This window comes from Camelus ferus, chromosome 6 (genome assembly GCF_009834535.1).
Source record: "Camelus ferus isolate YT-003-E chromosome 6, BCGSAC_Cfer_1.0, whole genome shotgun sequence".
NCBI classification, from domain to species: domain Eukaryota; kingdom Metazoa; phylum Chordata; class Mammalia; order Artiodactyla; family Camelidae; genus Camelus; species Camelus ferus.
This window is the reverse complement of record NC_045701.1, coordinates 26,340,511-26,361,689: the sequence shown is the minus strand read 5'-3', so window position 1 is coordinate 26,361,689 and position 21,179 is coordinate 26,340,511. Positions and strand designations below refer to the sequence as shown.

Genomic DNA, 21,179 nt, shown 5'->3' with positions numbered 1-21,179 from the left:
GTATACATAGTTTCATTATTTATTACTCTAAGGAATATCTGAAAAGCACTGAAGCATTTTAGGAAACAAGAGGATACTTAAAAATACTGTGTTCTTACCTGTTGATGCTTACCTTCAATAATTTAGAGTATATATTATTTAAAAATGCTGCTCATGTAGTAACCTTTACGATGATAAATTTGGGTATTAGCTGCTTCTGAACTTTTGAACCTGTTGTGGGATTGAATCCACAACCAATACAGAAATGTTTCTTGTCATTTTATAATTCATGAAGTTAAATACCTTCTGCTGGCTATGGTTATTGAGGGAAAAGGTATTGAACTGGTAGGCCTGAACTCCAAATGGAACTTTCATATACCCAGGAAATGTTGATTTGTGAAAGCCCTGTTGTACATCTTCTTGGGTTTATCACCGAGTGAGATTTATATTGTGGCAAAAACTGCAGTGCTGCCCAGGCCTGCCCTCTGATTCTGGGGCCTATTTTCTTCCTCTTCTTTTTTTTCTTTCCAGATTACTTCTCCCCACAATGAACGAACACATTCACATCCAAATCTAAAAAAAATTAGATTTCTTCCGTCAGATTTTTTTTTTATTCCAAAAGTTCCTGAAATCTCACTTAGCATTAATTTTTTCATGTGACACGCCCTCTATAACGGCCATGGTGCTAGGTGGTAAAAATATAAATACATCTATAACATGGCCCCTAATTTCCAGGATACACTTTCATGTGTGGCAGAGATGGAGGGATAAATTAAACAGACACTGGGGGAGTGAAGGAAGACTCCAGGGATTAGCTAGAATTTGAGCAGACACTGAAGGCTGGCAGGTATACAGAGACATGTATGTAAAAGACTAGTGGGGAACGGTGACACCTTCAGTGAATGGAAAGAAATGAGACTGTAGAGATGGGTAGGGTGGTATTAGGGTGGGCACATTGTAAAGGATCCTGTATGCCTAGCCAAGAAATGTGAAATTTGATATGAATTTTTTTCCAAACTGCTTCTTTTCTATACCTGAAACTTTATTAATTCCATCACTATGCTCAACACACTCATTCTTGGGACACCATAAGTACTTCATAAAGTGCATATATGTATATATTTAAAAAAATTTGTTTATGCTTTTTCATTTTTTTCTTTTTTAGTGGTATAACTGATACACAATACTACATTCGTTTCAATTGTACATCATAATGATTCGTTTATGCTTTTATTTACTCCATTGTTATCTTTAAAGAAATTTTAATCAGCAAAGTGTGGTCAGCTTGAAAGTTACTTAATTACTGCTCTGAGTAACATTCTGTTTCCTTCATGACCTATTAGAATAATTCTGTAATCACCTTGACCTTTCCTTGAGCACTGAATATTATTATAACCAGAAATAATGAGTCTATAAATAATAACAGAGATTCTATTAACTTATCTTCACAAATGGTCTCATCTTTAATTCCATTTAAACACAGTCTAGCTTTATGGCTCTTTTTATCCAGCCAAGTAATATTCTTTTCAATTCCAATATTCCTTGCTACTCCCATTTCCCAAATTCTTCTCAGACTTTACAATCAGCTGTTTGAACTAAGCTCATCTACTTATTAATACATCCTGTAGTGAGTGCCCGCTATGTGGTAGGTAGGTACAGCTAGCTTCTAAAGCACTAAGTTCAATAAGGTATCATCCTGTCTTCAAGCTGCTTACGGTCTAGTGGGAAGCAGACATGAAAGGAGTGGTCCCACAAGACTGAGACAGAGGTGTACACACAATGAAAAACATCTGGGCTCCAAAGCTGAGTCAGGTCAGAGAAGACCTTTGAGCTGAGTTTAAGAGGACGGCTTACCAACAGCAGAGGGTGCAGGTGATGGATGTGCACAGTTCAGTGGTCCCTGGAAGAAGCATCAGACCCTTCCTCATCGGCCTCTCGTTGTTTGGTTATACCCAGAGCAAATACAACTGGAACAAAGGTCATGTCAATTCCAAATTAGTCCAATTTTAAATCATATGTTAACTTTTCAATCATCTCATCTAAAAAATACCCTTCAGATTCCCAAAGCAACAAAACAGAGGACAGAAGTAAAATACTATTAATGGCCGTGGTGTGTTTTCACCTGTTTCTATAGCATCCAGAATGACCTGTCGTTCAGTGAACAAGTAAAAGGACAGGTAGGTTAGACTAAATTGCGTGAGGCTCCCCGGAGTAAACTGTTTTTGCTCTTACCCGCTATCTCGCTGCTCTGAGATCAGAGGGTGTGTGTAGGATATCCTGTAATACAGATTGGCATAGTTAAGCCAAAGGGGCCCTTGGGATTTAAGCCTACTGCCTTTCAGATTTCCCTCTACCCAGCATCAATCTCTCCTAAATTTCTGTTAAAGGGGGAAAGAAATACAGAGTTAGCAATCCTCCAAAATGCCTTTAAAATAACTTTAAAGGCTCTAAAAATAAAAAGACAAAGTTGCACAGAACAAGAGTAACCATTTTCTGAGCTTATAGCAGAAAGGAAACTGAATTTTAGTTCTTATATAGACAGAAAGGAAGACGTAAGAAGCATTTCATCACATTTAATCAAAGAACTGTATTATTTACATGGGCCTGGGATTTTTCTCCCTCTCTCGCAGTTTTTGAGCATTTATCATATGCCAGGTACTAGACTAAGTCCTTAGCCAGCACAATCTCATTGCACATTCACAGTAATTCTATGAAGTAAATACTAACAGTATTCCTAATGAGGAAACTGAGTCCTAGTTAGGTCAAGAATCTCAACCAAGAGCTTATGGCCAGTTAGTGGCAGAATTATGATCCCTACTTAAGTATATGATTTTTAAACACCTTTTCTTCAGTCCTAGCCATCTACTCTTACTGTTTCCTTATAGCATTTGCTGTATTCTCTGTGCGTTTCAATTTTTAACTTACCATTTTGCCCTTGTATCTGCGAATTTTCACTTCAAAAGAACATAAATTTACCAAATCAGAATTTGATTTTTTTTTATCTTGAGGAACCATTAACTATTCAAAAGGTGAATTTCCTTTAGATAACTAAATACAAAAAATGGATTAAGTATGTATAAAATATAAAGCACACATATAGGAGAAAAGCAGAAATTCATTTAACAACAAATGAAGAAGCACCTTTCAAAATACTTGGAGCCTGAGGAAGGAGAAAATTCTGAGAGATGTGATGCCCCCGACTAACACTGAGGGACGTCAGTGATTACCCGGCTTGCCCTCTGACTGGACACTACGACCATGGTGGGAAACCGGGCTTTGTAAGTTACTGAAAAATCTAAAGGTTGGGGTTTTGTTGGGAAGCCCAAACTTTATATTTCTCTGCCCATGCTTTAGCTCCCCAGGTCTGAAAACACATTTGGATTATACTGAAAATGAGTTCGGGGCAAAGGCTTTCATTTCTAGGCTCAATCTAAGAGCATGTCTTGGAAGGGAGGAGTCTGCTTCAGGGCGCAGCCAGGGAACAAAAGACAGCCACGTGGATCTTGGGTTCAGTACTTGGTCCTGAGATACATAATTCTGTGTGAATCTAAAAAAATCATATTAAAAAAAATTCATGAAGAGTCATCCATGAAGAGCGGCTACTTGCATTAGAGAACAGAGGTGCAGCTGAGGCTCTGCACATACTTGCTCCCTGTTGCAGTTACTCTGCTGTTTTCAGCCCCAGCTCTCTCTTCTGGTTTGTGATGCTGTAACTAGGACTCTACAAACTATGTTTCCTATTTGTTAAATTTTTGTTAATAAGAGGCACGAGAGAAGGGTTTCAAGATGAGAGGATGAGGGAAGGGACTTCCCTGTCTCTGAGTTACGTGTTAGACCTGCCTGGGCTGCCAGAGCAATGGCCCCCCGTTTTGGTAACATGCTACAGATCTAGACGTACAGACCGCCCTCAGGGGTACCAGCTCCACTCAGGTAGTGGCCCTTCCCTTCCTCAGTGGCTGAGTCCCAGCTCTGCAGGCTCCCTCCTACAAGCTCCCAAGCTGGGCAGCACTTCCTCTTTTTTTTTTTTTTTTTTCTTTTAATTGAAGTATAGTTGATTTACAATGTCGTGTTAGTTTCTGGTGGATAGCATAGTGATTCATCATATTCTTTTATTGTTACAGGTTATTACAAGTTATTGAATATAGTTCCCTATGCTATACCATAGGACCTTGTTGTTTATCATTTTGAATACAGTCATTTGTATCTGCTAATCCCAAATTCCTAATATATCCCTCCCTCCGCCTTTCCCCTTTAGTGACCATAAGTTTGTTTTCTATGTCTGAGTCTCTTTCTGTTTTGTAAATAAGTTCAGTTTTTGAGTCCACATATAAGTGATATCATATGATATTTGTCTTTCTCTGTCTGACTTCACTTAGAATGACAATCTAGGTCCATCCATGTTGTTGTAAATGGCATTATTTCACTCTTTTTATGGCTTAGTAGTATTCCATTGTATGTATATATACCATAACTTCTTTATCTAATCATCTATCAATAGACATTTAGGTCTCTTCCATGTCTTGGTTATTGTAAATAGTGCTGCTATGAACATCGGGGTGCATGTATCTTTTTGAATCAGAGTTTTCTCCAGATATATGCCCAAGAGTAGAATTACTGGATCACATGGTAACTACATTTACCTAACGTAATGAAAAAAGATGTTTAAGTTTAAACAAGGGGAGGAAAATAAAAATGAAGAAATGTCATTCATTTATTCACTCCATTTATTTATTCATCTATTTATTCTATAAAACGTTAGTGAACATTTTCCATGGACCATGAATGGCTCTCTGTCTGTAAGCATTGTTTACTGAGCACTTTTTATATGCCAGTAATGGCACACAATGAAAAAGCTAACATGCCCTGCTTACAAGGTCATACTCTGATGAGCTTTTCCTTCTAATGGCTCTTATGTTTTGCCCTTTGTCATCCCTCCTACCAAGAGGCACCATTACATTAAAGCAAGCCATCTATACCATGATTTTATAGTATGCAACACTCCAAAGGCAGGCAGTTGGGTTCAACAGCCATGAATAGGGCCCCATAACCAGGCAGCACTGAGAGCCTAACATCCACTCAATAAACACTTGCAGGTTGTTTAAGAATAAGAAGAAATATAGCATTTACAGGGAAATACTCCTTAGCCCAAGAGGAAGAGACCTCAAAAGAAAAAGAAACAAGAAGCCAAAAAATGGAAAAAAGACTTTTAAAAGAAGAGAAAGATACGGAAAAGAAAGAAAGCAAAAAGAAAAAGTGAAAAAGTGGAAGTGGAAGAAGAGTACACATGAATTTTTATATCCTCAGACTGGGAATGATATTAAAGCCCCCACAGAAGAACTAGAAGGCCATTCTACCCCACTCCATTGTATCTCAAGTTTGACTCACACATAAGCATAAAAGAATAAGTCATTTCATTTCCATTGTGAAAAACCTGTGGTAGCTGCTGCATTATACAATCCTCATCAGTCACTGACATGGCCCTCAAGTAAATAATGATCTCTTGTTCAGTGTGATGCTGCTGCTAGTAATGGGCACATAATAGTGATGTATTACCATGTTAAATAATGACATGCAAAGTTACAGTATGTGTGTTGATGTCATGTCACCGCTAACCTGCTACTTGCACTAAATTTGTCATTCTCAACCTAATGTGTTGCTCCAGATGGAAAACTTAATTTTGTCTTGCTCCTTCCATTCACTTCCAGCTCTGGGTAGTCACAAACTACTCTGGGCTCTCTCCTATCACCCTATCTTTGCCACCTCCTTTAATCACTCCATCGCTAAAAAAACCAGACATGTTGCTGGCAATGGGCACACAGATGGACAAGGGAAAATTCTTCTCCTGGACACCTCACATTTACTTTGAAGTCTGCTCATCTGGGAGAAATCCAGGTCCAAAACCATATTTATATTTGTTACACAGGCAAGGCAGCAAAAGAACTTAAGAGTGCAGGGATGGAGAAACATATGGGAAGGCTGGCTATTCTGGGTCCCCGGTGGGGTAGTGAAGCAGCTCTGATGGAATGAGCTTTCAAAGTCATCAGGAACTACAACACAAACAATATGTCACATGACACCATCTGGAAAAAGGCCTTCAAAGTTCAAAAGAAAGAAAAACAACTTAGCATTCAATCCAGAACTAACGTTTAGCTGATCACGAAAAGTTACATGTGTAAGATTAACTCTTATGTGATCAAAACTGCTATGTGGAGTCTTTTACTGAAAGAAAGAGTTATAGGGCTATACGCCTGTGAGTACAACACAAGCCGCCTATAGTAGATGACTTTTGATTCTTATTAGTAAATAATAATATTATTATTCAGCTTATCACTTTATTTTATCCTTGCAACAATTACATATGAGTTGGGCTGAGATTTTCCTATTCACTATAGTGATGAGAAAAATGAAGGCAAGTGATGTGTCCAATGTTGCAGCAATAGTTATTGAAGGAAGGAGACCCAAGTGTCCTGTTTCTTGGCTGAGTCTTCTTCTCTTTGTGCTGTTTCATCTTGCTGCTTTAGAAACTAAAGGAAGCGAGGACAATTGTAAACAAAAAGAGCACTCGCAAGATGGTGTATATTGGAAACCAGGTTTGAAATTAATCCCCATGCAGTATTTAAGGTCCTTTTCTCTATGGGCAAAACGACTTATGCTAAACATTTAATAAAATGAATTAGAGCAACTCTCTTTCTTATGATTTCAAGTAACGTAGGCAACCTGTTTTCAATTGGGCAGCTATAATGAACCACTAAATGCAAAAATTATTTTCTGGATATTTTAGACTAAGGGAACTAGTTATATGTCCTGAGTGTACAGGTTAGTATTTTTCAATGTGTGAGAAGTGTATAATCATGGTAGAACAGGTAGTGGGTGTGACTGTTTTAGACAGCATGAAGACTTGGTATTGAATAGTGGTGGTGATCATAGTAATAAGTTTTGTTAACTTTTGCTTGTTTTTCAATCCTTCAGATTACATCAAGTGAAAAATCTCAGTTTGGTTATAGTTTTAAACCTCTCTACAAGTTGACGATTCCCTTTAAAACAAAGAAAAATCAGGCTTTAGCCTCAGAACTTTTAGCAGGCAAAATCATCCAGCTGGAATTTATTATATTATCTTTTTATTTTTTAATTTTATTTTATTTTTACCTCTTATAAGTAATGTTAATGTCTGTTTTCAGTCATGATACAAAAATATCTTTATAAAATATATTCATTTAATATAAAATGGCACTGGTTAAAATATTAACTAATAATTATGTAATATGGTACTGAATGAAGTTTGGGAAGCCCTGATATTGGTACAATTTTGTCAGGAGTTAAACTCAAAATAACTGGTTAAGGGCCTTGAGCTATAAGTGTTATCCTTTGAAAATGAGGAACTTAGAGAGGCAAGCAGCCGGAAACTGGCCTGGCACTGTCAGTTGGATCTCGGTGTTGCCAGGAGCTGGCCTGGCACTCACATCCAGGCAGTACTGTCATCCTGTTGAACATAAACAATTTCACAGAACACCATCATGGGAAAAGGCCACTCCATGACCACAATGGATCAAGATAAAAAGATTTCTCACAAAAGACTGAACCACAAAAGTGACCAAGAATATCCTTATCCTGGCTGATAGGAGTGACTGTTCCTTTAGCCTTGCTTTATTCCTTTCATCTTCTGGCTAAGATTTATTAAGATACTCAGTCATAGAATGACTCTTGCTTCCTGACAGCATCCAACCCAATGCCAAGCTCCACTTCCTTGAACCTGACCCCAAATCACCTACCACAAGCTCAAATCCCAGAAGTCCTTCCTAATACCATCATTTTTAGAGGCCCATGGTGTGATTTCCCTCATTGTAATGGGCCAATAAACCAAATTTTGTTTAATTAGAGGTGTGCTTCTAGTGTTCCTTGGTTAGAGGGCACTGACAAATTGCAGGAATAGTGTTTAATGACCATGTTGAAATACTGCTCCTTCTGAAAAATGAATCAAAACCTGAAATTATTTCTAATCAGAAAAATAATATTTAAAACATTTGTGATTATTCATCACTGCAATCTCCATTTAGTCCATCTGGTAAACCAATTACTATCTCAGAGTACTACTTCCAAGTGGACCTCATACTCTGACTAACCCACATTGATCCCTTCTCCCTCTCAAAGCATTTTGGTTGAGACTATGAATGACGTGACAGTAGCTAGCAAAATAATAAAATAATTATAATGACAATTATAATGACTATCATTCTTGTTCAGCAACTATCAAACTCTGTGATAGATGCATTTTCCTGTATCTTATCTTATGAAATCCTTATTACAGTCCTCTGAAATAGATATTATTCCCATTTAACAGACAGGGAAACTGAAACTGGGGAGATTAAGTGACTTGCCCCAAATTACTCACCTCATACAGTGGCAGAGCAAGATTTGATCCAAGCTTTTGATGATCTCAAGGTTTAAGTTTGTTCAATTCCCATTTTCTGTCTCATAACTAGGAAAGTCAAGCTCAAACTCCAAAACTGACTAAAAGTAGGAAAAATGATTACAATTTGACCTAAATTTTTAGTATGGTTTATATTGTATTCTTCCTTTGAATTGTTTAATGAAAAGAGATGAAAATGCTAAGAGCCACAAGACTAGATATCTGTAAACAAAATAGTACATGAAATCCTTTCTTCAATGAAAATTTATTGCTTATATTTAGTAGAAATATTAGTGGGGAAATTACCCAAGCTAAAAGATAATAACTGATGGCAGAGGATAAGACCCATTGACTAGTAAAAGACTTTGCTTTTTGGATCCTCTTATACACTTATTTTGTGATCCTTCCCCAGTGGATTTCATTAGTTTCAAGGAACCATCAATTAATCTGAATTGTCTACTATTTCCGGCTTATAGTACTGCTCCTCCCAAGAAGAGTTTCATCTCAATAGAGAAATCATAAACACCATCAATAAAATACCCCTTTATGACTCAATCAGCCTGAAAACATAAAACATTATTGTGTCTCCACAAACACGTATACAGCAATTCTTATGCTTCAGGTCTATACTGGTTCACCTATATGATTTACTTTTCCCCACCCGTTGCGATATACTGTGATATACCCATTACAGAGCTTTAAAACACTAAGCAGTCTATTCAAATTCACACAGATGGTAGATGGCAGATTCAGGATTTGAAATTGAAATTTCAGACCTCACGAGAGAAGTTGGAGGGTTGAAAAATGGGAAGGTCCCCAAAGGCAATCCTCTACTGGCCTGTATTGTAGGGGGATCCTGATCAAATGATGCATAGAGAACACACAAGAAGAGACCCAAACGCTGTTTAATCTGTCTTATTTACCAAACGACCTCATTGTACTTTAGGTGATACGGTTAATGTGCAGCAGAGTAAACCTCAGGGGAGGACACTGTGAAAGTACACAGTGCAAAGCTCAGTGGAAAGCTCAGCAAGTCCTAGTTCCCTTAACCCTGGCATATGGGAACTATATGTCTTAGTGCTGACTCGCCTGTCTGTCTCAATGCCAGGAAACCTGAATGTGCATTCCAGAATGTATTTGGATACATTGCAAACAAATGTCAGAGCAGCATTATACCCCCTCTACTAATGTACATTTGTAGGTCAAGAGGGTGATGCTGGAAAAGATTAATCCCTTGCTGAGTATTATCCATCAGAATGCTTTTAAATGTTGGCATATAGGCAGCTAATAGATTATATACCATAAACACAGCTGTTGGAAGAAAAACGGCATTTCGCAAGTCATACAATTAAAATCTCTAATCTCCAAAAGTACCAGAATAAGAGGAGGGGGAGGGGCAGGGAAAGATGAAAATAGAGCTTTTCTCGGAAAGGGCTATCTGTCTCCCGGATGGTACACTTCTTTGATTCCTTTTGAGTACAGAGCACTTGTACTGAGCTCTGAGTAAAGGAGCACCAGAATGGACTGCTTCTAAATGAGCAACATGTGGCAAAAGGAAGGTAGATTTGAGAATGGAAAGAAAAAGAAAATTTCATCTCAAACTTGTGTTTTTTCCATAATATATGTAGACTGTGTGTGTATTTGAATATACACACATAGCACTGGGAAAAACAAAAGTCTGTCTATACTATATATATATTTTTTTACTTTTTTTATTTTGGGGGGCTGGAGGGAGGTAATTAGGTTCCTTCCGTCCTTCCTTTCATTCTTTCTTCCTTCCTTTCTTAATGGAGGTAGTGGGGATTGAACCCAGGACCTTGTGCATGCTAAGCACAGTGCTCTACCACTGAGCTATACCCTTCTCCCCTATGCTATATATTTTGAATCGTCTTATGAAAAAATTATAAAGAATTACAAAGAAATATCAGTAATACAGTTCTAGCCTTCAGACATAAAAATATATTTGTTATCTTTCAATTTTTGTAAATCATTTATGTGTATATACATATATATATACACATAAATTTTCCTACAAATTGTAATCATACAGTATATATATACTATTTTACCCAACATTATATTTTATGGCTGCATAGCATTTTGTCACTTGAATATAGCACGCCTTATGTACAAATTCCATGTTGTTACATATTCTAGTGTTTTCTAATTTCCAAAATTAGAAACAACTATCCTTGCATGTAAGTCCATGTGTGCATCTCTGATTATTTAAGATATATTTCTAAAGTAGAGTTACTGGGAAAAACAATAAATACTTTAAACATATATTTATTTTTAAGTTCATAATAAAAAACCCTTAAATTATTATTAATAAACACTTATGTTGGGATTTCAAATAATATAGAAAAAATATGAAAATTAAATTAAAAGTCACCCTAAATTCCATCACTATTATAATTGTGTTCAATATTTTTCTAGACTTCGAGTGACTAGACTTATTGATGTACATGTGTGTATAGTGGGTACACACACATGAGCTCATACTACACATCACATGGCCTTTTTAACCTGCTTTTTTCACTCCACAATTTGTCATGCAGATCTTTCCAAATTGTTAAACAGAGATGGATCACATGTTTAATGAATGAAGATAATTCCATTTCATGAATAGAGAATACTTTATTTAACCAATCTCAATTTATTTCTAGTTATCCCTTTTTATAAATAATTCTACATGAACAACTATACATATATATGTATAACTGTGGATATTTGACCAATTATGTCTTTGAAATAAATTTTTTATAGTTTCACTCATCTAATAAGCATATACATACATATGTTTACTGAGCTACAGAATATACATAATTACATAATACATCACATTTATATTACTTATATACTATATATAGAATTTATATTCTGTTATACAGAAAATATGTCCATTGTATTAAAGTACCATTTGCTAAAACTTTAGCCAATGCTTTATATTATCAATATTTTTAATTTTAACTAGTTTGAAAAGTAAAAAATGATAGCTGTTAGTCTTTTAAAGTAATTGGAGTTTGTATAATGCAAAAAAAAATTCTTCACTTTAATACCATGAAGTATATTCACCAATATTTTCTTCCAATACTTTTTAAACATTAAACACTGATAACAGCTGTAATTGAATTCAGTTTGAGGAATGAGGAAGATATCCAATTTATTTCTCCGACTGGCTAGTTAGCTATCTCAACATTATTTACTAGTAGTTCATCCTTTCCAACTCTATTAGTTTCATAGGGCTGCCATGACAAAGTACTGCAACCTGGCTGGCTTAAACAACAGAAATGTACAGTCTCACAGTTCTGGAGGTCAGAAATCTGAGATCAAGGTGCCAACCAGGTTTGTCCCTTCTGAGGGCCATGAGGAAGAGTCTGTTCCATGCCTCCCCACCTGCTTCTACTGGTTTTCTGACAATTTTTGTCATTTCTTGACTTGAAGAAGCATCATCTCACTCTCTGCCTTCATCTTTGCATGGCATGTTCTCTCTGTATGTATCTCTGTCTAAATTTCCCCTTTTAATAAGGACATCAGTCATACTGGATTAGGGGCTTACTGTACTGCAGTATGGCCTCATCCAAACTTAACCAATTATATTTGCAATGGTCCTATTTCCAAATAAGGTCACATTCTGAGGTACTGGTGGGGAGTAAACATTTCAACATACGAATTTTGGGGGAACTCAATTCACCCCATGACACCAAACAATCTATAATAACATGTCTTGTTTCTTTGACTAGTATGTTTTTCCCTCTAGCAAGAAGAATATTCTTTCAATAATTTTTAGTATATCTTAGTATTTGATAGGGTAAGTCTTTTTATTATTCATTCTTCTGAAGAATTTTTTGTAGTCTAAGCTTATTTTACCATATGCATATCATGATGATTTAGTCAAGTTTCTAAAACTTTTATGCCACTGATATTTTTATTTTAATATTGTTGAACTTACTGGTTAATTTAGGGAGTATCTGCATGTTGATAATGTTGATTCTTCTCATACAAGGAAATAGTATTTCTCTCCATTTATTTAAGTTTTTGTTTGTGTTCCTCAGTTGAATTATAGTTTTCCCCATATAAACTCTGTACATGTCTTCAGTTTATTTCTATGCATTTGTTGTTATGATTGTAAAAAGGGTGTTTCTTCATTTTGTTTTCTAGATGGTTATTGCTGGACTATAAGAAAGCATCGAGTTTTTTGTGGGGGTTTTTTGGATATAGGACATTGTTATCAGTCTTACATTGAACACTCTTATGGACCTAATTTTATTTTCCAGACATACAACCATACCACCTCCATTAACAAGTATTTCTGAGTTTGACTTTTATCTTTCACTTTCTAGTAACCTACATCTATATCTTGGCTTTTTTTTTTTTGTACTTTGTTTTTGTTAATGTGCTTACTTTTTGTGTATTAAACCACCCTGAGTAATCCTTTTAGAATTAGTTTGTGAGAATTTCTAAGTACTTGGACATCTAAAAGTGTGTTTACTATTCGTGCACACTTAAATGTTAATTTGTCTAAATATAGAATTCTAGGTTCACCATTATCTAGCATTGCTGAAGTGATGTCTGATGTCAATCTGATTTTCTTTGGGAACTTTTAGCATTTTCTCCTTTGCCTTTAAAATTTTGAACTGTGGATGCATATGTCAATTTAACCCATTCTGTTTTACATTTGGTGGATCTTTTCAACATAAAGATAAGTGATTTTTTTCAGCTCTAGAATTTTATTCTGTTTATTCACTGACTGTATCTTACATGCATGTTGAATATATATATGTTCTCACATAAATTTAAATTTGAATTTTCATATAAATTTTGAACGTATACATGTACATACATAAGTATGAATGTATATATAAGTGTTGAATATATATATAACTTTGTTATACTGAAGTTTATATATGGTTAAATACATAGATGTTAAGCATATGTTTTAATGAGTTTTGAAAAATACATGCTATCAAGATAAATGATATTTCTGTTGTGGACTAAATTGTGTCCCCTCAAAATTCATATATTGAAGCTCTAATCCCCAATGTGATGATATTTGGAGATGGATTCTTAAGGAGGTAATTAGGTTTAGATGAGCCATGAGGGCGGGACCTACTTGTGACTATCATATTACAGACCTCAGTAGATAGTAAATATTTTTACTTGCCATTGTTATTGATGAATAAGTATCAGAAAATCCATAATAAATGCCAAATGAACAGAGTTGATTTTCATTGTGATATGCGTTTTGAGTCTTATGAGTTGAGTTGGGCCCTTTTATTCCAGTTTTGTCACATGAAACCTTTCAAAATTAAATCCCTGATAAAAATGGCTCTTTCCCCCCAACTACTTTCCTGACAAAGAAACTAAGGCTTAAAAACATAAGGAAGTTGCCCAGGGTTACATAGCTGGGAAGTGAGAGAAGTTGGAATTTGAACCCACACTTGTCTGACTGAACATCTCCCTTCAAATGAGAAGCAGTTACCCCAGGACGGTGAGGCAAGTCCAGCCCATGTGTTTGGTGTTTCCCAGAAGATGGTGGAGGGCCACTGAAGCATTCTGAGTAGGAAAAGCAGCACAAATGAAATTCACAAGATCATTTCACCACATTTACTCTATTTGTAATGGCAGGCATCTGATGATCATCATCAGAACCTGATGGATGTGGGCGGATTTCTTTTTCACTCACAAGCAAAACCCAGAATTAAGCTTCAGTGGGAATTTCTTCCTTTCAGTGTTAAATTTTTTTAAAATCTCACAAACAATCTAGACTCCTGCATTTTCATCAACACAGATAAGACCATTTGCAGAAGAGCACCACGCCAAGATTCAGTCAGGGACTGCATCTGATCATCCATTCATTCATTCCACAAACTTAAATAAAGATGCTACACTAGCTTCAGTGATTGATGCAAAGACGTGGCTCCTGCCCTCAGAAGCTCATATTCTAGAGTAACTTAAGTACAATTGTGCACACCTTGATGGGCCCTCCCTAACAAGTCTTGGTGCCTCTATGAAATTCAGTTAATTTCCCCTGTCTCAAAACAGATTGCACAACTCTGTGGAATGCTCATTACCCTTAGCTGACGGCAAACCAAGGCTGAGCTGCCAGATGGAGCTTGGCACCATTTAAAGGTACCAAAGAGGCCAAAGTTCCTCTCTGCCACAGAACCTGGTCTTTGCTTTTCCTTTCACATTTTTTTTTTCAGTATCTATTGTAGTCTTAAAAATAGAAACACATGCCCCTGCCAGTCCCTCCATGGGATCCCAAATGAGAAGCCTCTCAAGGAGAAAGACATAATGCAATTTGAATCAAAGTGTGTGAAGTTTCCCAGACACACCCAGCCAGAGCCTCTGGGAGACAGCTGGGAAGATGCTGACAGCCCACCAGTAATAAGCCCGCAGGATCTGCTGCCAGGAGGGCTTCTGCTGTCATCCTTCACTTACCAGGCTTCTCCATCTTCTCTGTTTTTCACACAGTTTCCCCATGCTAGGGTTTGCCCTACATGAAAAGAGGGTTTGGCTTCAATAGAGCAGAGTAGCTGTCTCCCTACTCAAAACTTCACTCCATTTGTCCCTGTGGCTTTCACTCTGGATTGTCTTTCTACTTTGAGTTGAGCAGGAGTGTGATTGATTCAGGGGATTGTAAGTAAAGATACAACAAAAAATTATGAAGCTTTTTCTCTTCTGTAATGTTAGGTTTCCCTCGTCCTGTACTTTTATGCTTTCTGCTTCTTTAAAACTGCTCCCAGGGAAGAAACTAACCATCTCGATTACATTAATTGTTTGCTTCTTTCAGAAGCAAGAGTTTAATACTGGGGCAAAGGATGAAGCTTACATGGTGGCATTTCAAACATAATATTTCAAACATAAAATTTCAAACACAAAAATGGTGACGGTTATTTTTCAGCATTCCTGATACCATATTATGTGAGTAGCCCTGATGGAAAGTCAATGCAAACTGTGTTTTCACCACAATTTGCCTTGACTATATTCACACTTAGCAACAGGGTCTACTGATGGCTTGAACTTGGTCATTAATTGCGCTAGTGTTTATGGCCATGTATTAACATAAACCAAAATGCTACTCACTTAATGACATTTAAACCCTCACTGACCTCATCCTGGACTATTTTTCCAACTCTGTTTACCACTACTCCCTGTGAGTCAGCCAATTCCTCAATTGTTTATTGACCATGCTTTTTCCAGGTTTGCAATCCTCATGACTTTACTCAAAATTAGAGCCAGCCTGGCATGGAAGAGCACACAACTCAGATGGGACTGACTGGGAAACACGGCTTAAACACAGCAGGTGACTTACACAATATGATAGGTATATAATTTTGAGCTTTTAGCTTAATCATCTGTAATATGAAGCTTCCCTTTGTGTAATGTTCTTAAAAGGGTAATGTAGGATATGGAGGGACCATACACAGACGAGGCACTCAGTAAGGTTCTTCTGTCTTTTCTGAGAATGAAAATCTTATTCATTCTTCCAGATACAGCTCAGGTAACACCTTTTGCATAAAGCGTTCACGGATTGCCTCCACTGGGATGCAATTTTTTCCTCTCTGAAATTTCCATCTCCCTTTGCCCTTATCTATCATATGAGGAAAACATCTATTTGTGTAGTATGGGGTCTCAAACTGACATTCATAATGTAGCTTAAAGAGCAAAGGATTTGCCTGGGGATCTCTATGCATGGCTGCTCTGCATGGGGACACCTGTTTAGGGCAGAAAGAAGAGTAACATCGGGCCCTTTCCAATTCCCTGTACCTAATCTTGTATCCTTGGGCTTTTTCTCTTGAAGAGGGCCCTGGATTGTATAGGTGTCAGTCCCCAAAAAGCCTGATTAGCACCTGGGGAGAGGAAGGGAGATGAGGACAGTGGAGGGACCCAGAGCTGAAGGAGTCCTATTGATGAAAGACAGCACAGGTTTGGGAACAAGTATGCTATTTGGGATCTGGATAACTAAGGTGGCAAAGGTTGGGAATGTGTCCGTAATCCATAACAATTCTGGCAATATGAGGATTAGCAGTGATGAAGCAGGTGCCCACAGAACCCTTGTCAGGACAACTGACATTCTCCTGATGGATACTGACAGCAGTAGCAACTTCTCATCAGGTCAAACATCCCTCTTCAGAGAGGTCTCCTCTGACACCTCTTCTGACATCCTCCACCAGCTTCAGTCTCATCTACCCTTATTTGAAGCACTTGTCACACTCTGAAATCCTCTTGTTGGCCTTTCCTTTCAAACCTCCTCCAACCCCACACATACACACGAGTGCTAAGAGCCAGGAATTTCTCCCAGTTGTATTCATCAATTATCCCCAGAAGAAAGAGGGTACCTGACTTATAGAAAACACTCATTAAGTATCTAAGGAATAAATGAATGTGATGGCTTCTCAAGGAGCTTCATAAAAGGAAGACAGCGACAAGGGGAAATGCTAACATGGAAGAGGAAAGGCAGGGTGGCTACCTCATAGTAACTGAAGTTGACAACCCAGTTAGTGAACACATGGGGATGCTGTGTCTGGGGTTCCCATGGGAACAGGTGGGAGATTCCAGTTCTCATCGGCTAGAGAGGACTACGAGCAATTAGGTTATATGTATACTTGAGTTGTTTTTGTGGGTCTTATCTTGCCTCTTAGGCTCCAAGAAGTTGGGACATATCCTCAAATTGCCCAAAGAACCTAGCATAGTGTCTTGCAAAAATTAAAGAATTACATTTAAATTAAAGAGTGACTGAAAGAATAAGAGATTAGCTGATCTTATTCCATATAAACTGTCTATGTGTTAGAAAAAGCAACATAATAAACCAGAACTGCTAAGTCATTAAAAGCATTGGAGTTTTTCAGTATGTGATATGATATAAAAGATTTCTCTTGGAAACTCCTAACAGGGCATCCATTAGAAGGTAGGAGTCCCTTGCTGTGAAGTCTGAAACATCTCCTTTTGCCACAAAATGACATGGTACACAAGCGCAAATAAGTATAGCTAGTAACTTAGCAACTGCAAATATTTACAAATATGCAAGGCAGGCCCCATTAAAATATCAGGGTAATTCTTGGCAAATTGTATATCATACAAATGCTTTGAAACCATGCAAAATGAGCCCTGTTGTGGGTGATTGCCACAACTGCTTTTAACTGCTCCTGGAAGTGTCTCCCAGTTTCTTGGGTTTTGTTGGGTGGGACTGACTGTGACATAAAGTTACACTGCAGGCCAAGCGAGTGTGTGGTTTATCTTATCACACTCCACCACCAGGGTCTCCAATTTGGGTGTCACACTGGGTTAGCCTAATTAACAAGCTGCAGAAATCAGAATTATTTACCAGATGGTCTCCCTCAAAAGACAGTCAATAACTTAAAAATAGGCAGGGAATCTGGAAATTTGTGGTAGTCTAGAAACGTTTGAAAAATTCACTCTTTCATGAACTATTTATGAAGGTATTTTATGTTACATACCTTTAACATTTTTCAGAATTCGTTTCAAAGACTGCCTTAAAGTCTATTGAAAGTGAATTCTGCTTTTTTAAAAGGAGGAGGGAGGGAGAGAGGAAGAAAGAGAGAGAGAGAAAACCAGGAGAAAGACTGAACATATGTGCACAATGAGGAAGAGTTGGTGGAAAAATTAATACTAAGTGACTTGTCCTTCATTTTGTGAATCTGAATGATGCCAAAATAGGCAGGCAAAGTAACTGCACGATGTGCCAATTAATACTTAAACTAGAGACAAAGGGAGCAACTGAGTTTCCTGCTGACCTGATAAGGAGAAAAAAAAAAAAACCCTCAAATTGCATTATGATTAAATTGGAATTCAATTTTACACCCTCACAAACATTTTTTTTAATTTAATTTCTAGAAGCTCTCAAAATTAAAATGTATTCTAATTCTCCTTCTGCTATCTTACATCTCCTGTACAATAGAGCTTACAGTTGGAGCCAATTTATTTTGTCATTCACAGTATTTCAAGTTCTTGGAGAGAAGAGGCTTTTTCTGCCAAGATTCACACCAAAGCAACTTGATAGTCTTGCCCAAGAAGGATCGAATGGGAAAGTAGACGGTGAAAATGGTGCAATGTGCCCTTCTCTGGAGCCAGTCAAGTGCAAAGAAATCTGCGTTGCTGCACTTGTGAGGGCTTTTCAAATGTGCAGAGAAAGCAGATGAGCACAGGGCTTCTGGCCTGCAGCACCGCCTCACTCACCATTTGTTTTCTCATCTGAAACTCTAGGGGGAGAAAGAAAAGGCAAGCAGACACATCCCACCCCTCCTTTTTAAGGGGGCGGCCATGCCAGATATTCGGAGTAACTTATTCAGCCCAAGGCTAATCAGCTGAACAACTTGTTTTGGCTAGACATTCCTCATCTCCATATGGAATTGCTTGTGTGAGTTTTTGGACTATTATGTGGTCAAAGGGAGAATGTTGGATGAAAAAAAACAATTCTCAGCACTTTCCTTTTCTCTCACATAAATCCAGTTTCAAGGCTGAAGTAAACTGCATGAATCGCCCAAATCCTTAGGCGGAAGACATCACAGAGTATCACATAAGCACCATCTTTAATAGGTTTCAAGGCATGCCTCTTAAATTGAGCTAAATTTGCTGATAAATCCACCATAGCTAACCTTGCCTACTCTGAACCTAGCCCGGGGCCTTCTTTATAAAGAAGGCATATTTTCACTGAACCAGAGTAAATCTTAATTACGTATTTGCTTACCATGGAGAGTCATTTTGCTTCTGAATAGAAGGCTGTAACTGACAGAAGGTGGAGAGTGGGTTGGAGTAGTATATTTTACAGAAATCTATCAGAAAATATATATAAAAAGGAAAAAAAACCCACTCCAAATTGTCAAATAATTTTGAGTTTAGCAGACTTGATTATTCAACATTCTTTATGCTACATATCTTATCAGGATCAAAATATTCTCTGATGCTTCTTAAAATACCAGATAGGTTTCTTCCTTAACAGACTGATCCAGTAGTTCTTGGGTGGAACTCAGTTTTCTCCTATTTCTTAAAGGTCCATATATAATTCTGAATGTTTCTTCAAAGTCCAAAGAGTTGAAGGCTATTATTCCTTAATATTTGTTTATAGTTTTCTAATAAGGGATTAATCTATAAAGTGGCTTTGCAATGAGTCAGCAGGCTTCAGAAAGAGTACTGTTCATTCATTCATTCACTCATTCATTTAGTCATCCATTCGGAAAACACGCATTGCACAGTGTTAACGTGCCAATCACTGAGCTAGGTCCTGGGGATATAAATGTGCATAATTACTACAATCATGCTACCATAAAGTCCGTTCCCAGGGTGTGGTTACTCTGACAACTCAGGCTGAGTAACTTCCATGATGCCAACTTCCTAGAAAGATATCACAGCCAAAGGCCATTGCAGTATATTTCACCTTCCAGCCTAGGCTCAGAAAAAGCACAAGTAAACATGTAGGTCATGAGGGAAGTGCCCAAACATTTCTTTTTTGTGTTTTTCTTTTTGGAATGTTTGTGGGAAATATAACCTATACAGAGAAAAAGAAAAAAAAAATTGTACAAGTTAAGAAATAGTCTTAAAGCAAACACACATAAACTCCACTCAGGTTGAGATACAACATTACAAACTCCATTGTGTTCCTTCAGAATCAAAACTCCCTTCTTCTCCACAGGAGCCACAACCCTGACTTTTGAACTTTATGTGAATGGAATCACACTGTATGTTCTCTTGCATTTGCTACTTTTGCTTAATATTACATATTTTAAATTAATCCAGGGCGTTGCATGTAGTTCTAGTTTGTTTACTTTCATTGATGTATAGTATTCCATTATATGAACTTACCACAATTTATTTAGCCATCCCACTACTGATGGACATTTGGGGTGCTTCCTGTCATCTGGCTATTACAAATGTTGCTACTAACAGTGGAATTGTTGGGCTACAGGATATGCTTATAGTCAACTTTAATATAACTACCAAAATGAATTCCCACTGGATGAATCAAATTTACACTCTGTCAAGCAGCTTGTGAGTTTCTGTTGCTTTATATGCTTACCAACATTGGCATTATTGGACTTCAAAAAATTTTAACCCATCTGAAGGTGCAATTTGTTCTCTTACAGTACCTTTCAAAGGTTGTGTAGTATTATCATTCATATTTAGCTCTATGATCCATTGGTAATTTGTGTATATGAGAAAGAACATAATTTTGTTTTTATACAAATGCCCAATTCCAAATTTTCCATTTATGGAAAATCCTTTATTTTTTCACTGATCTACTATATCACATCTGTCATATACCAAATGTCCATATATATAAAAATCACTTTACCTGGCCTCTCTTTTTCTATCTCTGTGCCAATTCACACTGTTAGTAGGGTTTTATTTTAAGTCTTGATACCTGGAGTATCAGCTTCCCCTACTTTGTTTTCCTTCTTCAGTATCTTGGCTACTGCTGGCCCTTTATATCCATACGTATTTTAGAACTAGCTGTCAAGTACTAAAAAAATTCTCCTGGCATTTGACTGAGATTACATTCGATATACTTGAGGTGCATGTGATGGGGCTGTATAAAAGCCTCAGCCTCTATAGATGTCCCAGTTTAGAACAAACCCATCTGAGCTCCGGAACTCCCTGTAGGGATTGGCCAAGGACTGTCATGGCTGCCACACAGTTCAACTCCTTTCCAATTCTTATTCCTTTACTCTTCCCCAGGGGATAATTCCAAGAGCACTCTTCAATAAACAACCTACCTACAAATAAATATGCCTCAAAATCCACTTCCCAAAGAATCCAATCTGTGGCCTAG

At 37.3% G+C, this 21,179-nt stretch overlaps 1 protein-coding gene across 1 annotated transcript in view; it reads right to left on the bottom strand.

Annotated features, from left to right (window-relative positions):
* Window positions 1-383: 383 nt before the first annotated feature.
* Window positions 384-21,179, bottom strand: part of LOC116664161 — a 265,889-nt gene continuing 245,093 nt past the window's right edge. Inside the window, exons 3-4 of the transcript XR_004320521.1 lie at window positions 1,834-1,946; window positions 384-552 (exon numbers count right to left, since the gene is read on the bottom strand). The gene's annotated coding sequence lies outside the window, so the exon portion shown is untranslated. The remainder of the gene's footprint in view (window positions 553-1,833; window positions 1,947-21,179) is intronic.